Below are 27,981 nucleotides of genomic sequence, written 5' to 3' on the forward strand. Positions count from 1 at the left end.
AAGAGTCTTTGAAAATATCAGTGCCTCTGATTGCAGAGCTTAGTCTGAGGGGCATTTTTGCTCTGTATTATCTAGTCAACATCTTACTTCTCACCATTTCCCAAAAGCAAGCCTTTAGGCACAGGGATGGCTTCTCAACAATGAAAAAACAGGTTGCTCCTTCACAGCCGATAAGATTTGTAGGAGCATATTATTCCTATGCTTGGGGAAAATTAAGACCACTATTTTTTTTCTCAATTTTACGAAGCATTAACAGATTTAAAACTATAACAACTCAAAATAGAAGTGCATTCTGATAAGCCAGGATCTTGACTTAAAAAATTATCATCTTGCTTCAGTGTCAAGGAAGACCCATAACTGAATATTTAATGGAGACATAAAATCTAAAAAGATCATTTTTAAAATGTAAGTTGTACATCGTTATCATATTAATAAAACAATATTTAAAACAGCCTGGGGATGTAGGGAGCTTGTTGGACATATTGAAAGGGCAGGAATAACAAGAAACTGCAGCCAGACAAACACAGTGTTAAAACCTATCGAAAATAGCCACTCATCTGATTGGCTGGAAGACATTAATTTCAGTCATTCAAGTCGATTTACTGACCCATTAGGAACTGCTGCAGTGGACCTTCTGCTATTGGCTGGATTCCCATCTGGCTGCTCAGTTATTGGTTTCCTAGCTGCTAATTGATCAGTGTCTAAGAATATAGAGTTTTTATTGTTTAAGGATACTGAGTTAAAACTTCACAGGACACAAGTTTGGCTGTCACTGGGATAGATTGGATAGTATCACTTTGCCTGCCTGAGCTCACATCGCTGAAGGTTCTGGTACACTGAGCAGACTGTGACCCACAGGTCTGCATTACAGACCCTGTCCACTAGAGTGATGCAGAAGATTGCTTGAGTCTCTTTGCTGGAAGCTGGTCCTTTTCAGGACCCAGGAAGGCCATGCTGACTTAAGTACTGACCACTTCTCCCTCCAGCAACAGCAACCACATGACATTTATTTTCACTGTAAAATAAAGGGATTGCATATGTTCTTCAATGAAGAATATTAATAATAATTATGAACTTCATCTCTGTCAAAATTCATAAATCTAAATAAGCATCTTACATCAATAATATATATTAACACTTATTTCTACTTAATTATATTTCATATATAAACATTAATTCTAATGTATACTTTTTAATTAAAAGATTATATTTAGCAGTTTTAAAATTTACACATGTATTTAGACAATTTTAAAGTAGTTCTAAAGCATTGTAAAAAAATTACAGCCTAAGGATATGGTCAATACTAGTGTTTTTCATTGCCAGTCCTTAGGACAAACTAAAAGGCCAACATTTCTGAACTAGAACAAAGGTAAAATAATCATCTGATCAGTAACCAAGGTTACTAGCCTGCGTTAAACCATCATCTGATTATTTCACCTCTGTAAGTAATGTAACCAAACTAAGTTATAAAATTTATGAATCTAGTTTTCATATCCATTCTGATAAATTATTCAAGTCCCTTAAAGGGACAGTCAAGTCAAAATGAAACTTTCATAATTCAGATAGAGCACACAATTTCTTCCATTATCTAAATGTGAACAATCTTATTCTATGCATACTTTCTGATGCACCAGCTGCTACTGAGCATGTGCAAGACACAGGAGATTTTATATATATATATATATATATATATATATATATATATATATATATATATATATATATATAAAAATATATATATACACATACACACACACATTTTGTGATTAGCTTATGGATGTCATATGATGCATTAGGAAGGAAAAATTAACCAACTTTTAAATTTGACAGAAAAAAAAATATACTGCTCATTTGAAATTCAAATGAAGTGCTTTTGCGTCGTCTTTTATTATACATTTATTGATTATACTATTGTTTTATTTTTGGTTCCAGAACCAAATTGCTTACAGTTTCTACTATAAATACTTCGGATCAAATGCCAGGATCCAAAAAGTCTCTATTTAAATAATGTAAAGAAATAAAAAAAAATAAAAAAAATGTTTTCACTTAAATTAAAAAAAATCTCAGATACACATGACAAAATAGAAGTTACTTATGTTTAATGCTTAAAAGTCTGAATGCACAAACAATCTATTATATATGTACTTATGGTCAACAATGTAATATAATTATGTACAATGACACAATTTAGTATCAAAATCTTTCTACACTGTAGAGTATTACGAAACTGTTAATGACATCAAACACTGAGTACTTTAAAACACCATTTTTTTGCTACCACATTTGCAAAGTCTGACTTTCAGCATTGATTCATTTCTAGTAGGAAATTAAGTATTTTCTACATATACGGTGAGATATCTACAACGTTCTTTTTTTGATTTTGATCCATAGCAGCAAAGGCACTGTACATCAGCAGATCCACAGACTTTAGATTTTTAAAGCATTTAAAATAAACAAAAAAGTAGAAATACAAAAAGGATCACATATTGTAGTTAAACAGCAACAACCAAAAAAAAAAAAAAAAAAAAAAAAAACCCATAAAAATATTTGTCAGAGGCATAGTGGCTCAATGTGCCTCAGATTTAGGACGTTCTGAAAAAAGTATATTGGAAATGAAGATCCTTTTTTGATCACAGGGGCTACATTCTTTTTTCACTGTTTATACTGTTTTAAGACGCACTAAAGCAGTAGGTAGAATTCCTTTGGGTCTGGAGTGGCACGTCTTACTCAGTGCACCAGCAAAGTCACGAAGACATGGACTCTTGCATAAACATATCCACATCAAAAATGTCCAGAAGTGAAAAGGCCAACATGTTTCTAAACACAAAAGGAAAACAAAATTAGTGTCTTTACGTTCAACATAAAATAGTATTAACTTGTTAATATTTAAAAACAAGATCGATTTACGAAGGTAAATGTATTATCTGTCACAAACAAAATTATTTAATAGCGAATACTCATTTTTTATAGTATATTTATGCATGCAAATTTTTGTTCATCTTAAAATGGGGATTTAGTAAAACGGGCTGTAAAATGTTGCACAGAAAAAAACATATGTTTGAAACTTTATTGCTTTTCATCTTTTATTTACCATTTATATAATCCCTAATGTCACATATTTAAAAATCTATTGAGAACCAGTGATCTTGGCACACGTTTTAATAATCTCTATCCCCCCTTCCTGCAACACTTCATGAGAGTAACATGGTTGAATTTTGCTCAGCTTTTAAAACATTCTTAGCACAGAATAAACTTTCCCCTTTGAAGTAAGAGTTTAGCTTATGTTTTACAAAAATCAAATTTTGCAAAGGATTATATGTATAATGTATGTGTAGTGGCGATAAAAATGACCAAGCAACTGTGAGTGGTTAAAGGGACAGTCTACTCCAGAATTTTTATTGTTCAAAAAAACAAAAATGTATGCTTACCTGATAAATGTATTTTTTTCCGGATATGGAGAGTCCACAACATCATTCCAGTTACTAGTGGGAATATCACTCCTGGCCAGCAGGAGGAGGTACAGAGCACCACAGCAAAGCTGTTAAGTGTCACTCCCCTGCCCATAATCCCCAGTTATTCGACCGAAGGGAAATGGAAAATGGAACAACACAAAAATAACTATCTTAATTAAGGGTGGGGTCGTGGACTCTCCATATCCGGAGATAAAAAATTTTATCAGGTAAGCATAAATTTTGTTTTCTTTCCTAAGATATGGAGAGTCCACAACGTCTTTTTAATTACTAGTGGGAACCAATACCCAAGCTAGAGGACGCGGAATGAATAGGGAGGGAGAAAAAGACACGCAGACCTAAACAGAAGGCACCACCACTTGAAGGAAGGCACCACAGCTTGAAGAACCTTACTCCCAAAGGAAGCCTCAGCCAGGGCAAAAGTATCAAATTTGAAGAATTTGGAAAAAGTATGCAGAGAGGACCAAGTTGAAGCCTTGCTAATTTGTTCCACAGAAGCTTCATTTTTGAAAGCCCAAGAAGAGGAAACGGCCCTAGTGGAATGAGCTGTAATTCTCTCAGAAGGCTGCTGTCCAGCAGTCTCATAAGCAAAATGAATCATACTTCTCAACCATAGGGAAAGAAGTAGTTGTGGCCTTCGGACCATTACGCTTTCCATCAAAACAAACAAACAGGGCAGAGGACCGGCAAAAATCCTTAGTCGCCTGTAGGTAGAATTTTAGAGCACACATAACATCCAAGTTGTGCAACAGACGTTCCTTATGAGAAGAAGGATTAGAACAGAGAGAAGGAACAACAATTTCCTGATTAATATTTCTATCTGAAACTACTTTAGGAAGAAACCCCAATTTAGTACGAAGAACCGCCTTATCCACATGAAAGATAAGGTAAGGTGAATCACACTGCAAAGCCAAGAGTTCCGAGACTCTCTGAGCAGAAGAGATAGCAAAAAGAAACAAAACCTTCCAAGATAATAACTTAATATCCATGGAATGCATTGGCTCAAACGGAGCCTGCTGCAAAACTTTAAGAACAAGGTTAAGGCTCCAAGGAGGAGCAACAGGTTTAAACACCTGCCTGATTCTGACCAGGGCCTGACAAAAATATTGAACATCTGGCACATCCGCCAGACGCTTGTGTAACAAAATACATAATGCAAAAATCTGACCTTTCAGAGAACTGACCGACAATCTTTTCTTCAGACCTTTCTGGAGAAAAGACAAAATTCTAGGAATCCTGATCCTACACCAAGAGTAGCCCTTAGATTCACCCAATAAAGGTATTAATGTCATACCTTTTGGAAAATTTTGCGAGTAACAGTCTTGCGAGCCTGGATCATAGTCTCAATGACTGACTCAGAAAAACAGAATTTATGTTTACCTGATAAATTACTTTCTCCAACGGTGTGTCCGGTCCACGGCGTCATCCTTACTTGTGGGATATTCTCTTCCCCAACAGGAAATGGCAAAGAGCCCAGCAAAGCTGGTCACATGATCCCTCCTAGGCTCCGCCTACCCCAGTCATTCGACCGACGTTAAGGAGGAATATTTGCATAGGAGAAACCATATGGTACCGTGGTGACTGTAGTTAAAGAAAATAAATTATCAGACCTGATTAAAAAAACCAGGGCGGGCCGTGGACCGGACACACCGTTGGAGAAAGTAATTTATCAGGTAAACATAAATTCTGTTTTCTCCAACATAGGTGTGTCCGGTCCACGGCGTCATCCTTACTTGTGGGAACCAATACCAAAGCTTTAGGACACGGATGAAGGGAGGGAGCAAATCAGGTCACCTAAATGGAAGGCACCACGGTTTGCAAAACCTTTCTCCCAAAAATAGCCTCAGAAGAAGCAAAAGTATCAAACTTGTAAAATTTGGTAAAAGTGTGCAGTGAAGACCAAGTCGCTGCCCTACATATCTGATCAACAGAAGCCTCGTTCTTGAAGGCCCATGTGGAAGCCACAGCCCTAGTGGAATGAGCTGTGATTCTTTCGGGAGGCTGCCGTCCGGCAGTCTCGTAAGCCAATCTGATGATGCTTTTAATCCAAAAAGAGAGAGAGGTAGAAGTTGCTTTTTGACCTCTCCTTTTACCGGAATAAACAACAAACAAGGAAGATGTTTGTCTAAAATCCTTTGTAGCATCTAAATAGAATTTTAGAGCGCGAACAACATCCAAATTGTGCAACAAACGTTCCTTCTTTGAAACTGGTTTCGGACACAGAGAAGGTACGATAATCTCCTGGTTAATGTTTTTGTTAGAAACAACTTTTGGAAGAAAACCAGGTTTAGTACGTAAAACCACCTTATCTGCATGGAACACCAGATAAGGAGGAGAACACTGCAGAGCAGATAATTCTGAAACTCTTCTAGCAGAAGAAATTGCAACTAAAAACAAAACTTAATTCCAAGATAATAACTTAATATCAACGGAATGTAAGGGTTCAAACGGAACCCCCTGAAGAACTGAAAGAACTAAATTGAGACTCCAAGGAGGAGTCAAAGGTTTGTAAACAGGCTTAATTCTAACCAGAGCATGAACAAAGGCTTGAACATCTGGCACAGCTGCCAGCTTTTTGTGAAGTAACACAGACAAGGCAGAAATCTGTCCCTTCAGGGAACTTGCAGATAATCCTTTTTCCAATCCTTCTTGAAGGAAGGATAGAATCTTAGGAATCTTAACCTTGTCCCAAGGGAATCCTTTAGATTCACACCAACAGATATATTTTTTCCAAATTTTGTGGTAAATCTTTCTAGTTACAGGCTTTCTGGCCTGAACAAGAGTATCGATAACAGAATCTGAGAACCCTCGCTTCGATAAGATCAAGCGTTCAATCTCCAAGCAGTCAGCTGGAGTGAAACCAGGTTCGGATGTTCGAACGGACCCTGAACAAGAAGGTCTCGTCTCAAAGGTAGCTTCCAAGGTGGAGCCGATGACATATTCACCAGATCTGCATACCAAGTCCTGCGTGGCCACGCAGGAGCTATCAAGATCACCGACGCCCTCTCCTGATTGATCCTGGCTACCAGCCTGGGGATGAGAGGAAACGGCGGGAACACATAAGCTAGTTTGAAGGTCCAAGGTGCTACTAGTGCATCCACTAGAGCCGCCTTGGGATCCCTGGATCTGGACCCGTAGCAAGGAACTTTGAAGTTCTGACGAGAGGCCATCAGATCCATGTCTGGAATGCCCCACAGCTGAGTGACTTGGGCAAAGATTTCCGGATGGAGTTCCCACTCCCCCGGATGCAATGTCTGACGACTCAGAAAATCCGCTTCCCAATTTTCCACTCCTGGGATGTGGATAGCAGACAGGTGGCAGGAGTGAGACTCCGCCCATAGAATGATTTTGGTCACTTCTTCCATCGCTAGGGAACTCCTTGTTCCCCCCTGATGGTTGATGTACGCAACAGTTGTCATGTTGTCTGATTGAAACCGTATGAACTTGGCCCTCGCTAGCTGAGGCCAAGCCTTGAGAGCATTGAATATCGCTCTCAGTTCCAGAATATTTATCGGTAGAAGAGATTCTTCCCGAGACCAAAGACCCTGAGCTTTCAAGGATCCCCAGACCGCGCCCCAGCCCATCAGACTGGCGTCGGTCGTGACAATGACCCACTCTGGTCTGCGGAATGTCATCCCTTGTGACAGGTTGTCCAGGGACAGCCACCAACGGAGTGAGTCTCTGGTCCTCTGATTTACTTGTATCTTCGGAGACAAGTCTGTATAATCCCCATTCCACTGACTGAGCATGCACAGTTGTAATGGTCTTAGATGAATGCGCGCAAAAGGAACTATGTCCATTGCCGCTACCATCAACCCGATCACTTCCATGCACTGAGCTATGGAAGGAAGAGGAACGGAATGAAGTATCCGACAAGAGTCTAGAAGTTTTGTTTTTCTGGCCTCTGTCAGAAATATCCTCATTTCTAAGGAGTCTATTATTGTTCCCAAGAAGGGAACCCTTGTTGACGGAGATAGAGAACTCTTTTCCACGTTCACTTTCCATCCGTGAGATCTGAGAAAGGCCAGGACAATGTCAGTGTGAGCCTTTGCTTGAGGAAGGGACGACGCTTGAATCAGAATGTCGTCCAAGTAAGGTACTACAGCAATGCCCCTTGGTCTTAGCACAGCTAGAAGGGACCCTAGTACCTTTGTGAAAATCCTTGGAGCAGTGGCTAATCCGAAAGGAAGCGCCACGAACTGGTAATGCTTGTCCAGGAATGCGAACCTTAGGAACCGATGATGTTCCTTGTGGATAGGAATATGTAGATACGCATCCTTTAAATCCACCGTGGTCATGAATTGACCTTCCTGGATGGAAGGAAGAATAGTTCGAATGGTTTCCATCTTGAACGATGGAACCTTGAGAAACTTGTTTAAGATCTTGAGATCTAAGATTGGTCTGAACGTTCCCTCTTTTTTGGGAACTATGAACAGATTGGAGTAGAACCCCATCCCTTGTTCTCTTAATGGAACAGGATGAATCACTCCCATTTTTAACAGGTCTTCTACACAATGTAAGAATGCCTGTCTTTTTATGTGGTCTGAAGACAACTGAGACCTGTGGAACCTCCCCCTTGGGGGAAGCCCCTTGAATTCCAGAAGATAACCTTGGGAGACTATTTCTAGCGCCCAAGGATCCAGAACATCTCTTGCCCAAGCCTGAGCGAAGAGAGAGAGTCTGCCCCCCACCAGATCCGGTCCCGGATCGGGGGCCAACATTTCATGCTGTCTTGGTAGCAGTGGCAGGTTTCTTGGCCTGCTTTCCCTTGTTCCAGCCTTGCATTGGTCTCCAAGCTGGCTTGGCTTGAGAAGTATTACCCTCTTGCTTAGAGGACGTAGCACTTTGGGCTGGTCCGTTTCTACGAAAGGGACGAAAATTAGGTTTATTTTTTGCCTTGAAAGGCCGATCCTGAGGAAGGGCGTGGCCCTTACCCCCAGTGATATCAGAGATAATCTCTTTCAAGTCAGGGCCAAACAGCGTTTTCCCCTTGAAAGGAATGTTAAGTAGCTTGTTCTTGGAAGACGCATCAGCCGACCAAGATTTCAACCAAAGCGCTCTGCGCGCCACAATAGCAAACCCAGAATTCTTAGCCGCTAACCTAGCCAATTGCAAAGTGGCGTCTAGGGTAAAAGAATTAGCCAATTTGAGAGCATTGATTCTGTCCATAATCTCCTCATAAGGAGGAGAATCACTATCGACCGCCTTTATCAGCTCGTCGAACCAGAAACATGCGGCTGTAGCGACAGGGACAATGCATGAAATTGGTTGTAGAAGGTAACCCTGCTGAACAAACATCTTTTTAAGCAAACCTTCTAATTTTTTATCCATAGGATCTTTGAAAGCACAACTATCCTCTATTGGTATAGTGGTGCGTTTGTTTAAAGTGGAAACCGCTCCCTCGACCTTGGGGACTGTCTGCCATAAGTCCTTTCTGGGGTCGACCATAGGAAACAATTTTTTAAATATGGGGGGAGGGACGAAAGGAATACCGGGCCTTTCCCATTCTTTATTAACAATGTCCGCCACCCGCTTGGGTATAGGAAAAGCTTCTGGGAGCCCCGGCACCTCTAGGAACTTGTCCATTTTACATAGTTTCTCTGGGATGACCAACTTGTCACAATCATCCAGAGTGGATAATACCTCCTTAAGCAGAATGCGGAGATGTTCCAACTTAAATTTAAATGTAATCACATCAGGTTCAGCTTGTTGAGAAATGTTCCCTGAATCAGTAATTTCTCCCTCAGACAAAACCTCCCTGGCCCCATCAGACTGGGTTAGGGGCCCTTCAGAAACATTATTATCAGCGTCGTCATGCTCTTCAGTATCTAAAACAGAGCAGTCGCGCTTACGCTGATAAGTGTTCATTTTGGCTAAAATGTTTTTGACAGAATTATCCATTACAGCCGTTAATTGTTGCATAGTAAGGAGTATTGGCGCGCTAGATGTACTAGGGGCCTCCTGAGTGGGCAAGACTCGTGTAGACGAAGGAGGGAATGATGCAGTACCATGCTTACTCCCCTCACTTGAGGAATCATCTTGGGCATCATTGTCATTGTCACATAAATCACATTTATTTAAATGAATAGGAATTCTGGCTTCCCCACATTCAGAACACAGTCTATCTGGTAGTTCAGACATGTTAAACAGGCATAAACTTGATAACAAAGTACAAAAAACGTTTTAAAATAAAACCGTTACTGTCACTTTAAATTTTAAACTGAACACACTTTATTACTGCAATTGCGAAAAAACATGAAGGAATTGTTCAAAATTCACCAAATTTTCACCACAGTGTCTTAAAGCCTTAAAAGTATTGCACACCAAATTTGGAAGCTTTAACCCTTAAAATAACGGAACCGGAGCCGTTTTGAACTTTAACCCCTTTACAGTCCCTGGTATCTGCTTTGCTGAGACCCAACCAAGCCCAAAGGGGAATACGATACCAAATGACGCCTTCAGAAAGTCTTTTCTAAGTATCAGAGCTCCTCTCACATGCGACTGCATGCCATGCCTCTCAAAAACAAGTGCGCAACACCGGCGCGAAAATGAGGCTCTGCCTATGCTTTGGGAAAGCCCCTAAAGAATAAGGTGTCTAAAACAGTGCCTGCCGATATTATTATATCAAAATACCCAAATAAAATGATTCCTCAAGGCTAAATATGTGTTAATAATGAATCGATTTAGCCCAGAAAAAGTCTACAGTCTTAATAAGCCCTTGTGAAGCCCTTATTTACGATCGTAATAAACATGGCTTACCGGATCCCATAGGGAAAATGACAGCTTCCAGCATTACATCGTCTTGTTAGAATGTGTCATACCTCAAGCAGCAAGAGACTGCTCACTGTTCCCCCAACTGAAGTTAATTGCTCTCAACAGTCCTGTGTGGAACAGCCATGGATTTTAGTGACGGTTGCTAAAATCATTTTCCTCATACAAACAGAAATCTTCATCTCTTTTCTGTTTCTGAGTAAATAGTACATACCAGCACTATTTCAAAATAACAAACTCTTGATTGAATAATAAAAACTACAGTTAAACACTAAAAAACTCTAAGCCATCTCCGTGGAGATGTTGCCTGTACAACGGCAAAGAGAATGACTGGGGTAGGCGGAGCCTAGGAGGGATCATGTGACCAGCTTTGCTGGGCTCTTTGCCATTTCCTGTTGGGGAAGAGAATATCCCACAAGTAAGGATGACGCCGTGGACCGGACACACCTATGTTGGAGAAATCCACGCTTAGACAGAACTAAGCGTTCAATCTCCAAGCAGTCAGCTTCATAGAAACAAGATTTGGATGAAGGAAAGGACCCTGAATTAGAAGGTCCTTCCTCAGAGGTAACCTCCAAGGAGGAAGAGATGACATTTTCACTAGGTCTGAATACCAGATCCTGCGAGGCCATGCAGGAGCGATTCAAATTACCGATGCTCTCTCCTGTTTTATACGTGCTATGACTCGTGGATGGAGCGGAAACAGGTATGCTAGACAGAAAACTCAAGGAACTGCCAGAGAATCTATCAGAGCAGACTGAGGATCTCTTGACCTTAAACTGTACCTTGGAAGCTTGGCGTTCTGCTGAGACACCATCAGATTCAACTCCGGCACCCCCCACTTGAGGGTTAACCTGGAGAACACCTCCGGGTGGAGAGCCCACTCCCCGGGATGAAATGTCTGTTTGCTCAGGAAGTCCGCCTCCCAGTTGTCCACTCCTGGAATGTGGATGGCAGATAAACAATTGTGAGCTTCCGCCCACTGAATAATCCAAGCCACCTCCTTCATGGATAAGGAACTCCGAGTTCCTCCCTGGTGGTTGATGTAAGCCACTGAGGTGGTGATGTCCTACTAGAACCTGATAAACCGGGCTAAGGTCAATTGAGGCCAAGCCAACAGAGCATTGTAAATCACTCTCAACTCCAAGATGTTTATGGGGAGAGCAGACTCCTCTCGAGTCCATAGTCCCTGCGCCTTTAATGAGTCCCAGACTGCTCTGTGGTCACAATCACCCAGGAAGGTCCCCGAAAGCATGTGCCCTGAGACAGATGTTCCTGAGAAAGCCACCACGGGAGAGTCTCTTGTCGACTGTTCTAGATCTATCCTCTGAGACAGATTTGAATGGTCTCTGTTCCATTGTCTGAGCATGCATAACTGCAGAGCTCTTAAATGGAATCGTGCAAAGGGAATGATGTCCATGAAAGAGTCTATCGGACCAATTACCTCCATACATTGAGCTACTGATGGCCGAACAGTAGATTGTAGAGAGAGGCAAGAAGAGAGAATTTTGGATTTTCTGACCTTTGTCAGAATTTTTTTTATAGATAGGTAATCTATTAAAGCACCTGAATCAATATGTTGTCCAGGTAAGGCGCCACTGCAATTCCCCGGGGACCTGATCACTGCTAAAAAAAGACCCCAAAACATTTGAGAAAATTCTAGGAGCTGTGGTAAGGCCAAACGGAAGAGCCACAAACTGAAAGTGATTGTCTAGAAAGGCGATTCTCAGAAACTTGTGACGATCCCTGTGGATGGGAACATGAAGATAGGCATCCTTCAGGTCTATGGTCATCATGAACTGACCCTCTTGGACCAAAGGAAGAATGGAACAAATGGTTTCCATTTTGACAGTGCCCTGAGAAACTTGTTGAGACACTTTAGGTCTAGAATGGGTCGAAAAGTTCCCTCTTTTTTGGGAACCATAAACAAATTTGAATAGAATCCTAGGCCCTGTTCCCTTACTGGAACAATCACTCCCAGGGAAGAAAGGTCCTGAACGCAGTTCAAAAATGCCTCTCTTTTTACCTGGTCTATAGATAATCTTGAGAGGAGAAATCTGCCCCTGGGAAGGAAAGATTTGAACTCTATTTTATAACCCTGAGATACTATCTGAGACATCTCACATCCATGCTTGACATAAAAGGGAAAGTCTGCCCCCCACTTGACCCGATCCTGGACTGGCGGCAGACCCTTCATGCCGACTTAGACTCAGCTGCGGGTTTCTTTGATTGTTTCCCCTTGCTCCAAGACTGATTTGGTTTCCAAGAAGACTAGGACTGTTCGTGCTTGGAAGAGGAAGACTTTCCTTTGAAGTTACAAAAGGAACGAAAATTACTTTGACGTCATTTAGGTCTGTTCTTCTTGTCTTGTGGTAGAAAAGACCCTTTTCCACCCGTAATATCAGAAATTATTTCTGCCAGACAAGGACCAAACAAGGCTTTACCCTTGTAAGAAAGCGCCAGAAGCTTGGACTTGGAGGTAACATCAGCTGACCAAGATTTTAGCCACAAAGCCCTGCGGGCTAGGACAGTGAAGCCAGACATCTTGGCTCCCAGTCTAATAACTTGAATGTTAGCATCAGAAATAAAGGAATTGGCTAGTTTGAGAGCCTTAATCCTATCTTGGATCGCCTCCAATGGAGTCTCTTTTAAAATTGATTCAGACAAAGCATCACACCAATAAGATGCTGCACTCGCTACTGTGGCAATACAAACTGCAGGTTGCCATTGCAGACCCTGATGAACATACATCTTTTTCAAATAAGCCTCCAGCTTCTTTTCCATGGGATCCTTAAAAGAACAGCTATCCTCTATAGGGACCATAGTTCTCTTAGCCAGAGTAGAAATAGCACCTTCTACTTTAGGCACCGTGCGCCATGAATCTTTAATGGAGTCAGCAACATCTTTTTAAAGATGGGAGACGGGGAGAAAAGTATCCCTGGTTTCACCCATTCTTATGTAATCTCCGTCACGCGGTCTAAAACAGGAAATACTTCCACAGAGGGAGGAACATCATAGTATTTGTTAAGTTTACTAGATTTTTTAGAGTTGACCACGACAAAAAAGTGGGAGTCATCCAAAGTAGCCAAAACCACCTTTAACAGTACACAAAGGTGTTCAAGCTTAAACCTGAAGATTACTTCTTCAACTTCAGACAAAGGATTTATAGTGTCAGAGTCTGAGATTTCACCATCAGAAGCTACCGAGGTAACCTCCTCATCAGAGTTATGAGGAAGGGCAACCTGCGCAGCAGCAGATGTGATAGACACCTTACTGTCTGAAAAATGTTTAGTTTTCCTCTTGCGCTTCCCCAACAAGGGAAAAGCAGATAATGCTGCAGATATTGCAGAAGATATCTGTGCCGAAAAATCTGATGGCACATAAACTCCTCCAGGAGGCTGAGAGGAACTGCAGGGCACTGTATGGCAGGGCACTGTATGTGACGCCATTGAGGCTTGGGACATTTGAGGAGAAAGCTGTGGCATTGCCTGAACAGTATCATCCTGAGAGGCATTGGGCTCAGAGGGCAACAATTTATCTTTACATTGAAGAGTTCTAGCTAAGCAAGCAGCACAAAATTGCATAGGCAAAATAATTTGAGCCTCTAAGCATAATAAACATTTGTCACAAGGGAGGGAGTCTTGATCCATTTCCATAATATTTAATAAAAATATCCCCCCCTCAAAAAAAAAAAAAATTGAGAAAAAAATAATTTATTTTAATTAAGAGTACTGTGTCTTTAAATGTATTTCCTTCAGAACCTTAGCTTTAATAAGCTTAAAATCAGGCCCTCGAAACAACTACTGTGTGCCCTACCTGACCTCCGTCAGCAAAGCTAATAAAGGGAACTCTCCAGCCGATCTATCGTATCCAGCTCCACAGGTGATGTCGGCAAGAAGACGCCGCTCCGCTTACTGAATGCGGAAGAACGGGTCACATGACATCTGAAAGAAACTGCGCAGCTAACAATGAAAGCGCACGATTCTGTCAAAGCCCGACATCAGATTAACTAAGAGTGTCACAAAACACCCCCCCCATTTTGTGTGAGTCTGTTAAAATGGCAATTTCATTGTTATACTGCATGAGAAGAAAAAGCCGTTGAAGCTGCAAGCAACCTATAAACCCTTTAGTTGTTTGTATATTGCACCAAACATTCCCAAAATTGAGCCATGATAAAATAAAAGGTTAAAACTTTATAATTAACCCTTCAGTCTCTAAGTCACATCAGAACAGTGCCTGCACCCTGCCTATAAATATCTTATATAAAGAATATAAAATGTCCCAAACAGAAATAGCAGCTAAATCTTCTAAAAGTGCAAGTCTCCAATACCTAGAAGGCACTTACCTGTAATCTAACTGTCCGACAGGACGAGAGCTCACAAGGTGTGAAAGGACACATACTTACAGAGACCTGTAGAAAAAAGAAAGAGTAGAGTAACCAACTCTGGCTTTCTATGACTAGGGCAGCAATATGTTAGGAAACAAAGTAAGGACCACCTCACAACTTCCTAACTGCTTAAAAGCCACCACTACTCTACTGAAGAGATTGACGTGGACTCAGCTAAACCCAAATCCTTGCTTGCAGGGAAAAGTGCCCAAAAAAGGAATTCATTTCTTCAGACACCAAACTTCACCTCCTACATTGACAGAGGCAAAGAGAATGACTGTGGATTATGGGTAGACTTAAGTTAAACGAAGTCCTCAGCACTCCAATAAATCATTTAGCAATTTATTGGTGAAAACAGCTTTTTTTCACCAATAAATTGCTAAATGATTTATTGGAGTGCTGAGGACTTCCTTTAACTCACATGTATTATTTGGGGACTCTGCAGTGTCTTCTAGACCTACGTGCACCACTCCATTGTAGTGCTGTACCCGTTTACATTTTACGGGATTATGGGTAGGGGAGTGACACTTAACAGCTTTGCTGTGGTGCACTTTGCCTCCTCCTGCTGGCCAGGAGTGATATTCCCACTAGTAATTGGAATGACGTTGTGGACTCTCCATATCTTAGGAAAGATAGATAATCCTTTTATTACCCAATTCCCCAGTTTTGCATAACCAACACTGTTATATTAATACACTTTTTACCTCTGTGATGTTTCTAAGCCTCTGCAGACTGCCACCTTACCTCAGTTCTTTTGACAGACATGCATTTTAACCAATCGATGCTGACTCTTAAATAACTCCACAGGAGTGAGCACAATGCTATTTATATGTCTATATGACAAACATGAACTAGCAATGTCTAACTGAAAAACTGCCAAAAGGCACTGAGATAAGAGGCAGCTCAACATCTTGGAAATTAGCATATGAAACATATCCATAAAGAATACCAAGTGAGCAAAGCAAATTTGATAATAAAAGTACATTGGAAAGTTGTTTAAATTTAATAAAATAAATAAGTTTAATTTTGAGTAGACTGTCCCTTTAAATACATATAGGTGGCATTACGGGCTGTGTGTGGGCATCCCTGGTGAGGGCTTGCTCAGTCCCTTAAAATTGGAAGAGAGAGGGGTTGTTGGATGGAAGTAGGCCTAAGCTCCCAACCCATGACAATCCCTAAGGATGCAGGATAGTTTGCAAGTGTGCAAAAGTTTTTAGAGAAATATATAGGTTTTTAATTTCTTTTTTTTTTTTATATATATAGCCTCATACTTCTATCTATTTAAAGTAGGGTTGTCTAAACTAAGGCTGCGGTCCCCAGGATTTTTTTCTGTGGCCACTGTAGTAAATAATGTTGGTGTAACTTAACAAATAACAAAGAATATCATAACACCAAGTCCAATAGTGCTGGATACAGCAGTAGATTTAAAAAAATATATGGATACATAAAACAGTCTAAACAAAATGAATACAAGTGGAGATATTTTTGTTTTGTTTGAACTATATGGATTCTTAGCAAACCTTTCTAAAAGATTGCATGCCCTGTAACTTATTTGTACAGTTAAAGTTAGGTCTAGATATTACTTCTCTTTTCTGCAATTCGCTTGTAACTGTACTTTCTATAAGGATATGAAGGCTTTTGGCTCTTAGGTACACACACATAGGGGTCGATTTATCAACCCCCTTCGGCAGGCTTCACAAGAACAAAGGTAAGTTTAACAAAATGGCTGCTTTCTAAACTAGATCTGCGAATCATGTCCTTCATGGTCACGATTGAGCAATCAGTATTACTGACGCCTGCTCCTGCTTGGTGCGGGCCACTACCCAAGGAAGGAGTGGTAATGGCGGAAAAAGGTAGGATTAGATTAGACAACCTCCAGGGCACCGCTAATGCATCTATTAGCTCCGCCTGAGGATCCCTGGGCCTCGACCCATATCTGGGTAGTTTGTTATTGAGACGAGATGCCATGAGATCGATCTCCGGAGTCCCCCAACTGTAGCATATCTCTGCAAACACTTCGGGATGGAGAGACCATTCCCCCGGATGAAAGGATTGTCTGCTGAGAAAATCCGCTTCCCAGTTTTCCACACCCAGAATGTGGATTGCTGACAGCGATCAGCTGTGGGCCTCCGTCAACTCCAGAATCCTAGATACTTCCCTCATTGCTAGGGAGCCTGATGGTTGATGTAAGCCAATGAGGTTATATTGTCTGAATGGAATCTGATAAACTGGGACAAACTCAGAAGAGGCCAAGCCTTCAGAGCATTGTAGATTGCTCGAAGTTCCAGAATGTGGATCAGGAGGGATCGTTCCTCCTGAGACCACAGGCCCTGTGCCTTCATGGCACCCCAAACAGCTCCCCATTCTGAGAGACTCGTGTCCGTAGACACAATCTCCCAGGATGGTATGAGAAAGGATGTCCCTCGGGACAGATGATCTGGACAGAGCCACCAAGCGAGCGATTCTCTCGACCGGCTGTCCAGGGAAATCTGTTGAGACAGATCCGAATGATCGCCGTTCCATTGTCTCAGCATGCACAGTTGTAATGGTCTGAGATGGACCTGGCAAAGGGAATTATGTCCATGCTGGACACCATGAGAACAATTACCTCCATACACTGAGCCACAGATGGCCTTAAGGAGGTCCAGAGGGCAAGACATGTCAAAGCTAGCTTGCAACATCTCTGGTCGGTTAGAAATATGCTCCTGGATATTGAGTCAAGTATAGTACCCAGGAATTCTAACCTGGTGCTTGGAATAAGAGAACTCTTTTCTAAGTTTGTCTTCCATATAAGTAATCGAAGAAGGGAGAGAAGAGATACCGAATGGTCCTCTGCCAGACGAAGGGATGGTGCATGAACCAGAATGTCATCCAAGTAGGGAACTACGGCTATTGCTTGGGTTCTGGCGACGGCCAGGAGAGCCCCTAGAACCCTTGTAAAGATTCTTGGAGCAGTAGCTAGACCAAACGGAAGTGCAATGAACTGGAAGTGCTGATCCAGGAACGCAAACCTTAGGAACTGGAAGTGGTCCCTGTGGATTGGAACGTGAAGATAGGCATCCTTCAGATCTATAGTGGTCATGAACTGTTCTTCCTGAACTAGAGGGAGGATGGACCTTATTGTCTCCATCTCATTCTGAACGAGGTGACCTAAAGAATCTTGTTTAAGCACTTTAGGTCCAAAATCGGGCAGCAAGTTTCCTCCTTCTTTGGGACCACAAACAGGTTTGAGTAATATCCCAAACCTCTTTCTGCGATAGGAACCAGGACAATGACCCCTAAGGAGGACAGATCCTGAACGCACCCCAGAAAGGCTTTTCTCTTTTCTGTATTTGAAGACAGGCTTGAGAGGAGAAATCTGCCCTTGGGTGGATGAGATTTGAAACCTATCTTGTATCCCTGGAGCTATGACCTCCAGGACCCACGGATTCTGCACGTCCCTGAACCAAGAGTCTGAAAACAGTGACAGTCTGCCCCCTACATGATCCAGCGCCGGATCGGGGGCTGCTCCTTCATGCCGACTTGTTCTCGGCAGGTTTCTTGCTTTGCTTGGATTTATTCCAGAATTGAGCCGGCTTCCAAGTGCTCTTGGTTTGCTTGGACTTAGAGGAGGACTGCTGACGTTGGGACTTTTCAGAATGAAAGGAACGAAAATTAGATCCTTGTCCCTTAGATTTGTTCTTTTTATCCTGCAGTAGGAAGGCACCCTTGCCCCCTGTAACAGTGGAGATAATGAAGTCCAGGCCTGGACCAAATAAAATATTTCCCTAAAAGGGGCGGGAATGAAATCTAGACGAAGAAGTCATGTCCGCAGACCAGGACTTCAGCCAGAGCGCCCGACGGGTCTGTACTGAGAAACCAGAAATTTTAGCATTCAGGCGAATAATCTGCATGTTTGCATCACAGATAATAGAATTAGCAATTATTAAAGCTTTAATTCTTTCTTGGATAACATCAAGGGGACCCTCCACCTCGATCAAATCTGCTAAGGAGTCGCACCAGTAGGCCGCAGCTCCAGCAACCGAGGCAACAGCCGCTGCCCGTTTAAATATTGCGTATGCCGAAACATTTTCCTAAGAAAAGTTTCCATCTTCTCATTTATCGGCTCTCTGAAAGACGAGCTATCCTCAAGAGGGATAGTAGTACGTTTAGCTAACGTGGATATAGCGCCATCCACCTTAGGGACGGAACCTCATAATTCCAGCTGAGAGTCCGGGAATCATTTTTTAATGGCAGACGAAGGGGGAAAGGAAGATCCAATTCTATCCCACTTGTTTTTAATAATGTTCGCTGTTTTTACAGGTACAGGAAAAAGTTAGCGGCGCTACCCTGTCCTCGTACACACTGCTAATTTACGGATTAACGGTTCATCAGGCAACTTGGCCTCTGGAACCTCTCATGTTGACAGAACCTCCTTTAGAAGAAAATGTAAGGGTTCAATTTTAAATCTACAGTCTGGCTCCTCTGCAGCCAGAAACCTACAGGTAGAAGACTCTGATCCAGAAATTTCACCCTCTGAAGACTCAGAGTGTGACCCATCCTGAGACACTTGAAAGGCAGACAAATCTAATAAATCACTGGATGTCCCCTGGACCGGAGAGCTATGTTTAACCTTTTGCTTGTGCTTGGCAGGGCGAGGTAAAGCACTAAGAGCCTCAGACATTGCCACCTCTAACTGCGCAGGAAAGTTCGATGGTAAAAGGTTCCCTCCAGACAGAGGATCAGGTGTGCTACGGGAAGCTGCATTAGGTAATGGAGATGACTGATGGGTATGCACCTCACGGGACGGCGAGTCCTCAGAGGTGGACGGCTCAGTAGTACTAAAAGGGTTAACCTTCTTAGACATAATAACCTTGTTGATGCATATGGAACATAGTTGAGAGGGCGGGCACACCAAGGCCTCCTCACAATATAGACAGGTATTACTATTAGGAATAGAGGGAGTACCCTCAAGCACATCAGAATCCTCCATAGCTTGCGCTAACAGTAGGATGCAGAATAAATAAACTTTTTTTTTTTCACAAAATGGCACCTTTATATACTCTAGGTAAATAATTCCTCCTAAAATTAGGGGGAATTAGAGTGGGAACGGGCTAGGCCTCCCAAATATCCTTGCAGGCTAAACCTATGTGTTCTGGAAGGCAGTGCCTTGATACCATGTATATATATATATCAGGAAAATATAAAAGAAAAAGAAAGAAGGTATCTTGTGGCACACTTGATTAGAGAGCCTAGGTGACCAAATAAATATCAGAGTGGGCACTAGGATGAATATTAATTATTTAAAACATAACTTTTATTAAATTGCCAAAAATAAAAATTAAAATATACATAGAAAATTAAAATATGGTGTATTTGTTATTAATCATATGTGCAAAAAGGCAAATTGCCCAATACCATAAATCACACGTTTGAGGATAATGGGTTATCTATGGTCAAGTGATATACCATAAGGTCTGTGTTAATTCACACACAGATCCTAATGCCCCAATGTAGGTGCATTTATATTAAGTGCTAAATATACCATTAGGGTCTATATTTGTTCACATACATTCCTCATGTCCCAATGTGAGTACACTTGAGTTAAATATCAAATACCCCTAATAATAACATCAACTGTCATAAATATTTGAAGTATAAGGTTAAAATCAGAATACAAATCTGTGAGTTAATTGGGGCCACACAAAATTAAATGGAGTTAAACGTTGCTCTCCTAGTACTATAAGGAGAAAAGAATTCTCACATATATAAGTAAGGCTTAGAGAGTCGTATGGTAAATGCACAGTTGGTTTGTGTTATCTAGATAGATATGGTAGGAGAGGCCAAAAGCTGGTGGAAAACTAGGGGGGGGGGGCGCAATTAGATAGCTAGCGCACCCCTCAGGCGAGCTCTACCAGTGAGGTTTAATTTAGCAGTAGTATCAGCATTGTTAGCCCCAACGTTTATAGCTCAGGCTAATATTGTGCCCAACGGCTGCAGCCTGGAAATTTTATTTAAATTACTAGGTATGGCCAGCAGGTCTGTGTAGCAACGTTATATTATCACCCCAAAGATAATTCTTTTATAACCATATTATTCTAGAAGTGGATCCCATAAAAAACACAAGTTTGCACTGTATTCAAAAAAGTCGCTTCTCTAGCAAGGAAGGAGGGAAGTAATTCCCCAAATCGTACCAAAGTAAATGTCTAGTATCTTTGGCTTAAAAAACAGGTTGAAGTGTGGGGTGTGTTTAACAATATAGTGTTTCACAATGTAAGTAACGTTAAATAATGGGCACCGGGACCACGTTTATCTGGATCCCGCACTATGAGCTTAATCAGCTCCTAGGTTAGCAATTGCTGCCCATTAAATTCTCACAAATTTGAGCGTTTATATACTGAACCCCATTCATTACCCGCAATTATTTTAAGCTAAATTGCCGATAATCGGCCAACAAGGATTATTCAATCTATCTGAAATAATTTCTACTGCAGAGAAGCAGTTTTGCGGGTAATGAATGGGGTTCAGTATATAAACGCTCAAATTTGTGAGAATTTAATGGGCAGCAATTGCTAACCTAGGAGCTGATTAAGCTCATAGTGCGGGATCCAGATAAACGTGGTCCCGGTGCCCATTATTTAACGTTACTTACATTGTGAAACACTATATTGTTAAACACACCCCACACTTCAACCTGTTTTTTAAGCCAAAGATACTAGACATTTACTTTGGTACGATTTGGGGAATTACTTCCCTCCTTCCTTGCTAGAGAAGCGACTTTTTTGCATACAATGCAAACTTGTGTTTTTTGTGGGATCCACTTCTAGAATAATATGGTTATAAAAGAATTATCTTTGGGGTGATAATATAACGTTGCAACACAGACCTGCTGGCCATACCTAGTAATTTAAATAAAATTTCCAGGCTGCAGCCGTTGGGCACAATATTAGCCTGAGCTATAAACGTTGGGGCTAACAATGCTGATACTACTGCTAAATTAAACCTCACTGGTAGAGCTCGCCTGAGGGGTGCGCTAGCTATCTAATTGCGCCCCCCTAGTTTTCCACCAGCTTTTGGCCTCTCCTACCATATCTATCTAGATAACACAAACCAACTGTGCATTTACCATACGACTCTCTAAGCCTTACTTATATATGTGAGAATTCTTTTCTCCTTATAGTACTAGGAGAGCAACGTTTAACTCCATTTAATTTTGTGTGGTCCCAATTAACTCACAGATTTGTATTCTGATTTTAACCTTATACTTCAAATATTTATGACAGTTGATGTTATTATTAGGGGTATTTGATATTTAACTCAAGTGTACTCACATTGGGACATGAGGAATGTATGTGAACAAATATAGACCCTAATGGTATATTTAGCACTTAATATAAATGCACCTACATTGGGGCATTAGGATCCGTGTGTGAATTAACACAGACCTTATGGTATATCACTTGACCATAGATAACCCATTATCCTCAAACGTGTGATTTATGGTATTGGGCAATTTGCCTTTTTGCACATATGATTAATAACAAATACACCATATTTTAATTTTCTATGTATATTTTAATTTTTATTTTTGGCAATTTGATAAAAGTTATGTTTTAAATAATATTCATCCTAGTGCCCACTCTGATATTTATTTGGTCACCTAGGCTCTCTAATCAAGTGTGCCACGAGATACCTTCTTTCTTTTTCTTTTATATTTTCCTGACCTTTATATACTCCCAATGACTGGGGCACTCACCACCTCCTAGACCCAGGCAAACAAGAGAAACAAGCGACTTCTCTCGACAGCTAGCTCAGTCAGGAAGGAGAAAACGAAAGTGTGACCACACCAGGTCACATGGTGCGCAAGACAGGACTGCCCCGTTATGAGAAAAAGTGCACCAAGCTACAAGCTGCGCAGCGTTCAAAGTGAAAGTAAAAACCTGTATGTTCTGTTAACGAATAACAACAGTCTATGAGCCCAAAAAAATAAATCTCACACTTAAGGCAGCATACAATCAAAGTATCACATTTGATTAATCCCCACTGTTCAATAACCTCCCTCAGGAGATATTAACCCATGATTCTATTAAGATAAAAAAGAGCCACACTGTGACCATGTCTTCAGCGTTTTCAACATAAGTAAAAAGTGAAACTGTCTTACCAGAATCCATGCTGTGGAACAGAAACACAGCATCTCAAGTGTGACAGTCTTGTAGCATCACTCCTGACATGACTTAAGTGAAGAAAAGCAGACAGTGAAACTCGTCAACACTGGTTGCTTAAAGAGCTGTTAGCAGGCAGTCTGTATGGGTTCGCAGGAAGACTCTCCCTGCATCTCCAGACTCTAACTTTCGTCAATGCTCTCACTGAGAGGCTGAGAAGACTACTTAAAACTCCAGTTCCATATTGAAAGGAATATACCCCACCTGAGAAACAACTCCAAAATCTTCTGACACTTCTCTGCCATCCTCCTGTGACGAAAGGTAAAGAATGACTGGGGGATAGGGGAAGTGGGAGAGGTATTTAAGCATTTGGCTGTGGTGTCTTTGCCTCCTCCTGGTGGCCAGGTTCAGTATTTCCCAACAGTAAGGAATGAAGCCGTGGACTCTCCTTATATTAAGAAGGAAAGGAGTTATTTTTAAAGCTGTACAATGCAAAAGTTCAGCAAATCCATGGTGCAAGGTCTCCATGATGACATAAAAGATGGGCCTGACATTTATCTCTTATGTTGAAGCATGGGCAGCTAAAATATCGCCCCTACATTTTTATTACAGCCACAACTCAAAAAATAATTCCCCATAAAAGGTTTGGTTTTACAAAGAAAAAATAATACAAAAAGAGCTTTGCAATGCACTATTAAATTCTTTTTATAAATATGCATTATATAATCAGCAATTAAGTGCTAAAATTATGACAATATAATGGCTCTAATGCCCCACTGCATTAAAGCCCTTATGTATTTATAGGTACAGGGATCCTGTTCTCATCTTGGGTCCCACACACATTGTACTAGTATAAAAGGACCATTAAACACATGCATAATCAACAAATGCATGATAAAAAGACAATGCTAGAACACTCTGAATTTCAAATGAGATTTTTTTTCCTGACAAATGTCATTTCCATTGTCCTTTCCCCTGTATCACATGACAGCCATCAGCCAATCACAAAATGCATATATACTATATGCATACTGAGTAGGAGTTTATATATGAGAGGAATAAGATAAATGATTTCATGAAAACCTAGCTACACAGGTGTATTGTCACTATGCCCTATCTATAGGGTTTTAAACAAAATAAAGCTGTAAAATACAAATACTGTGAAATCAAGTAAAGGCAGTCAATACATCTATACTAGGTTTACTTTTTAAGGTGTCAGTTTAAAAAGGATCTTACTGTGCAGATTAAGGACTGCGTTTATTGCAATTATTATTTAATATAACAATTTTTTCTTTCATTATTCATGTAGAGCATACCTACTATATTATCACATCTGTTTTGTTCACATAGAATTTTTTTCCGAAGAGCATACTTGGGTATGCAGCATCCACATGTCTTGAGCACTATAGGGCATCAGATTGTTAAAACACTGTTGCCATCATGTGTTCTTGCAAATGTATAATATTGTTAAAAGCATGCTTGCAAAACTGCTGCAGACAATGCTCCAGACACGTGCACGCTCCTGAGCCTACATATCAAGAGAAAGAAGTAAATTGGAACTTTTTTTTAATTTTACGCTCTGAATCATGAAAGAAAAATGTTGGCTTTTATGTCCTGTTAATGTAATAATTTAGGCCAATATAACCCTGGGAAAAAGTATGGCTGTGACATTATCAGGTTACATAAAAATGCCTATATTTTATAACAAATTATTGTGAGGTAAAATATCACATTATATGCACAAATCTAAATCTAATGCAAAATTCTTATTATGGTATTGTAAAATAAGTAATATTTATACTGAAAAACAAGGAAATAAAACAAAAATTGAGATTGCGTTGTTTGCAGTTTGAGCTGTAGCTTTCTGCCTGCAGTCTACTTATAACCAATATAAATACATTTTACTGTAGTCTTTTTCTAGCTGAACGTTTAATGGTAGTAATAAGAATTTACGTACGTTATTGGTAGTCGGAAGTTTTAAATGCTAGGCCTATTTCCAGATGACAAACATTTTTGCACAAATATTTATTTTTCTTTTACATTGCTAGGATATTTTTTTTTATGTACTAAATTATTTATAAAAATGTTTAGCACTAAAACAATTAAAAAACAGAATTTATGTTTACCTGATAAATTACTTTCTCCAACGGTGTGTCCGGTCCACGGCGTCATCCTTACTTGTGGGATATTCTCTTCCCCAACAGGAAATGGCAAAGAGCCCAGCAAAGCTGGTCACATGATCCCTCCTAGGCTCCGCCTTCCCCAGTCATTCGACCGACGTAAAGGAGGAATATTTGCATAGGAGAAATCATATGATACCGTGGTGACTGTAGTTAAAGAAAATAAATTATCAGACCTGATTAAAAAACCAGGGCGGGCCGTGGACCGGACACACCGTTGCAGAAAGTAATTTATCAGGTAAACATAAATTCTGTTTTCTCCAACATAGGTGTGTCCGGTCCACGGCGTCATCCTTACTTGTGGGAACCAATACCAAAGCTTTAGGACACGGATGAAGGGAGGGAGCAAATCAGGTCACCTAGATGGAAGGCACCACGGCTTGCAAAACCTTTCTCCCAAAAATAGCCTCAGAAGAAGCAAAAGTATCAAATTTGTAAAATTTAGTAAAAGTGTGCAGTGAAGACCAAGTCGCTGCCTTACATATCTGATCAACAGAAGCCTCGTTCTTGAAGGCCCATGTGGAAGCCACGGCCCTAGTGGAATGAGCTGTGATTCTTTCAGGAGGCTGCCGTCCGGCAGTCTCGTAAGCCAATCTGATGATGCTTTTAAGCCAAAAGGAGAGAGAGGTAGAAGTTGCTTTTTGACCTCTCCTTTTACCAGAATAAACAACAAACAAGGAAGATGTTTGTCTAAAATCCTTTGTAGCATCTAAATAGAATTTTAAAGCACGAACTACATCCAAATTGTGCAACAAACGTTCCTTCTTTGAAACTGGATTCGGACACAAGAAGGTACGACTATCTCCTGGTTAATGTTTTTGTTAGAAACAACTTTCGGAAGAAAACCAGGTTTAGTACGCAAAACCACCTTATCTGCATGGAACACCAGATAAGGAGGAGAACACTGCAGAGCAGATAATTCTGAAACTCTTCTAGCAGAAGAAATTGCAACCAAAAACAAAACTTTCCAAGATAATAACTTAATATCAACGGAATTTAAGGGTTCAAACGGAACCCCCTGAAGAACTGAAAGAACTAAATTGAGACTCCAAGGAGGAGTCAAAGGTTTGTAAACAGGCTTGATTCTAACCAGAGCCTGAACAAAGGCTTGAACATCTGGCACAGCTGCCAGCTTTTTGTGAAGTAACACAGATAAAGCAGAAATCTGTCCCTTCAAAGAACTTGCAGATAATCCTTTCTCCAAACCTTCTTGAAGAAAGGATAGAATCTTAGGAATTTTTATCTTGTCCCAAGGGAATCCTTTAGATTCACACCAACAGATATATTTTTTCCATATTTTGTGGTAGATTTTTCTAGTTACAGGCTTTCTGGCCTGAACAAGAGTATCAATGACAGAATCTGAGAACCCTCGCTTTGATAAGATCAAGCGTTCAATCTCCAGGCAGTCAGTTGGAGTGAGACCAGATTCGGATGTTCGAACGGACCTTGAACAAGAAGGTCCCGTCTCAAAGGTAGCTTCCATGGTGGTGCCGATGACATATTCACCAGGTCTGCATACCAAGTCCTGCGTGGCCACGCAGGAGCTATCAAGATCACCGATGCCCTCTCCTGATTGATCCTGGCTACCAGCCTGGGAATGAGAGGAAACGGCGGGAATACATAAGCTAGTTTGAAGGTCCAAGGTGCTACTAGTGCATCTACTAGAGTCGCCTTGGGATCCCTGGATCTGGACCCGTAGCAAGGAACCTTGAAGTTCTGACGAGAGGCCATCAGATCCATGTCTGGAATGCCCCACAACTGAGTAATTTGGGCAAAGATTTCCGGATGGAGTTCCCACTCCCCCGGATGAAATGTCTGACGACTCAGAAAATCCGCTTCCCAATTTTCCACTCCTGGGATGTGGATTGCAGACAAGTGGCAGGAGTGAGTCTCCGCCCATTGAATGATTTTGGTCACTTCTTCCATCGCCAGGGAACTCCTTGTTCCCCCCTGATGGTTGATGTACGCAATAGTCGTCATGTTGTCTGATTGAAACCGTATGAATTTGGCCTTTGCTAGCTGAGGCCAAGCCTTGAGAGCATTGAATATCGCTCTCAGTTCCAGAATATTTATCGGGAGAAGAGATTCTTCCCGAGACCAAAGACCCTGAGCTTTTAGGGGTCCCCAGACCGCGCCCCAGCCCACCAGACTGGCGTCGGTCGTGACAATGACCCACTCTGGTCTGCGGAAGCTCATCCCCTGTGACAGGTTGTCCAGGGACAGCCACCAACGGAGTGAAACTCTGGTCCTCTGATCTACTTGTATCGTCGGAGACAAGTCTGTATAATCCCCATTCCACTGACTGAGCATGCACAGTTGTAATGGTCTTAGATGAATTCGCGCAAAAGGAACTATGTCCATTGCCGCTACCATCAAACCTATTACTTCCATGCACTGCGCTATGGAAGGAAGAGGAACAGAATGAAGTACTTGACAAGAGTTTAGAAGTTTTGATTTTCTGGCCTCTGTCAGAAAAATCCTCATTTCTAAGGAGTCTATTATTGTTCCCAAGAAGGGAACCCTTGTTGACGGAGATAGAGAACTTTTTTCTACGTTCACTTTCCACCCGTGAGATCTGAGAAAGGCCAGGACAATGTCCGTGTGAGCCTTTGCTTGTGGAAGGGACGACGCTTGAATCAGAATGTCGTCCAAGTAAGGTACTACTGCAATGCCCCTTGGTCTTAGCACCGCTAGAAGGGATCCTAGTACCTTTGTGAAAATTCTTGGAGCAGTGGCTAATCCGAACGGAAGTGCCACAAACTGGTAATGCTTGTCCAGAAATGCGAACCTTAGGAACCGATGATGTTCCTTGTGGATAGGAATATGTAGATACGCATCCTTTAAATCCACCGTGGTCATGAATTGACCTTCCTGGATGGAAGGAAGAATTGTTCGAATGGTTTCCATTTTGAACGATGGAACCTTGAGAAACTTGTTTAGGATCTTGAGATCTAAGATTGGTCTGAATGTTCCCTCTTTTTTGGGAACTACGAACAGATTGGAGTAGAACCCCATCCCTTGTTCTCCTAATG

General features: G+C 41.2%; 1 protein-coding gene across 4 annotated transcripts in view; it reads right to left on the bottom strand.

Annotated features, from left to right (window-relative positions):
- Positions 1–2,082: 2,082 nt before the first annotated feature.
- Positions 2,083–27,981, bottom strand: part of LOC128649283 (transducin-like enhancer protein 4) — a 304,153-nt gene continuing 278,254 nt past the window's right edge. For all 4 annotated transcript variants that reach the window (XM_053702473.1, XM_053702472.1, XM_053702474.1 and 1 more), the window contains one exon: positions 2,083–2,817. The gene's annotated coding sequence lies outside the window, so the exon portion shown is untranslated. The remainder of the gene's footprint in view (positions 2,818–27,981) is intronic.

This window comes from Bombina bombina, chromosome 2 (assembly GCF_027579735.1).
Source record: "Bombina bombina isolate aBomBom1 chromosome 2, aBomBom1.pri, whole genome shotgun sequence".
In the NCBI taxonomy this organism is placed as follows: Eukaryota; Metazoa; Chordata; class Amphibia; order Anura; family Bombinatoridae; genus Bombina; species Bombina bombina.